Here is a 2121-nt window from a genome sequence, read left to right on the forward strand (position 1 = left end):
GCATTTTCCTGAGGAGCAATTTACAATTATAACTTAACATTGCTTTTTAAGTTTCTTTTAAAAGTTTGTTAAAATTTTTAATTTTGTGGACTAATTATGTTACTTTATTAATATTAGTCTCATATTTAGGAGAATAGCAGTAGACTTCTTTTGATTACCAGAGGGCAGATGCACTCATTGGGAAGAGACAGAGATACAAAGGAGAAGGAGAAAGGACCCTCAAACAGTGTGATCATACCACAATCCTATCTCTTCCATGTATCCATCTTGTCAGGATTCTGAGCATACACACACATGCACACACACACACACACACACACACACACCCACACACACACACACACACACACACACACACACACAGAGCACGTTGGCATGTTTTCAAGACACAAGTTTGGGATTCGAATCACACCATCTTTGGAATCCAACACTCACTCCAACACTAGGCCGTGGTGATGGCCTGCTACAGATTTTTTAATTAGGACCTGTTCTGAAACCTCAATGTTTTCCTTTTTGATGTATTAACCTTGATCTGTTCCCATCTCAGATGTTAAAAAATAAGTACACAGTCTAATACATGTGTTACTGTTTTTTTTTTTTTTTAGAAGTTTTTGTTATAGGGTTTGTGCGCTTGCCAGACAGAGAGAGAGAGAGACAGAGAGATAGAAAGCGAGAAATCACCCCCCAGGGGGGATGGCCACGCTGGAATCCCTTCTCCTCCATTCTCCTCTCGGGATCTTGGGCACATACGCACACGCGCCCAGTGTGAATTTAAGCCACCGGGTCAGGGATGCGACCCGTGGTCGACTACGTGGGAGTCCAGTGACATAGCCATTATGCCAACTGCTGGTCCCTAATACATGTGTTATTGTGAAGAAGAATGAGAAAATACTTGGAAAATTCTCAAACTTGAAAAAATTATTTTACCACTATATTTTTTGAAATTAGTCTAAATGGAGTATGATTTCTAAAGTTTTCAAAATTTTTAATGCATATCTAAGAATTTTCTATAAGAAATTTATATACAGTTACCTTAAAAAAATACTGACTACTTGTATTTTCTCTAAATTAACATACAACATTCAGCAACACTTTAGGAAGTACAGATGCAAAAGACACACCAGACAGACATTTTTCTTTCCAGGAATGGAACAACTCTTCTATCCTTCATTTCGGCACTTGCACAGAAAGGATTATTAATATTTTGAGAGGACCTGCAAGAGCTATAGTACATTCTTCTCTAAGTGCTTTTGGAATTCTTATGTGTAAGTCTCACAAACTGTGATACTGGTAATTCTGGAATTAGAGAAATTAAAAAGTTAGGAAAAGCAGACTAACTAAATTGCTCTTTTAGGAAGTATAACATATAACAGTATGGTGTCTTCCAGGATCATAAACTAGGCACAGAAATCCAGGTACAGAAATTAAAATACTGTATGATCTCACTTCTAAGTGGAATGTAAAGTGGCAAACTCACAGACGTAGAGAGCAGAATGGTGTTTCTCACGAACTAGAGTGAGGGTTAGTAGATGGGGAAATGGTTAAAGGGTTCAAAATTTTATTTATATGGGGTGCAATTATTTGATTTCTTGCATGCCTGGGGACTATGGTAATAAAAATTTCCTGGACTTTCACATGGCCAATTGTGATTTGAGTCCCAGATCTGGCGGCTTGCTTTCTCACTTTCCCTCTCTCTCTCTGTCTCTCACAGGTCAAATTAAATGATAATAATAATAAATTAAATAAATAATTCTTTAAGAAGTAAAAACGTATTTTATATTTTATAATCAGAGTGTAAATTTTAGAAGTCTCACCATAAATAAATATAAATGCATAAGGCGAACATGTTAATGGGCTTTATTTAATTATTTCACATTCTATACATGGATCAAAATACCAGATTATACTTTATAAATAAATGATTATTGTCAATTAAGTAAATAAATAAAACATAACACATTTTCTGCATCTAAATGCAATATCTCTCCATAAAGATTATTTTGTATAATAACCTTAAACTTAACGAGTTTCCTAATATTCATATATCTAGAAGGAAAATTCTATTCTTCGAAAATTGAGTGGATGGCCTGAGGCTTAGCCTGGCTGAGGTAAATAGCAGGA

This window comes from Tupaia chinensis, unplaced genomic scaffold, assembly GCF_000334495.1.
Source record: "Tupaia chinensis unplaced genomic scaffold, TupChi_1.0 Scaffold143986_1, whole genome shotgun sequence".
In the NCBI taxonomy this organism is placed as follows: Eukaryota; Metazoa; Chordata; class Mammalia; order Scandentia; family Tupaiidae; genus Tupaia; species Tupaia belangeri.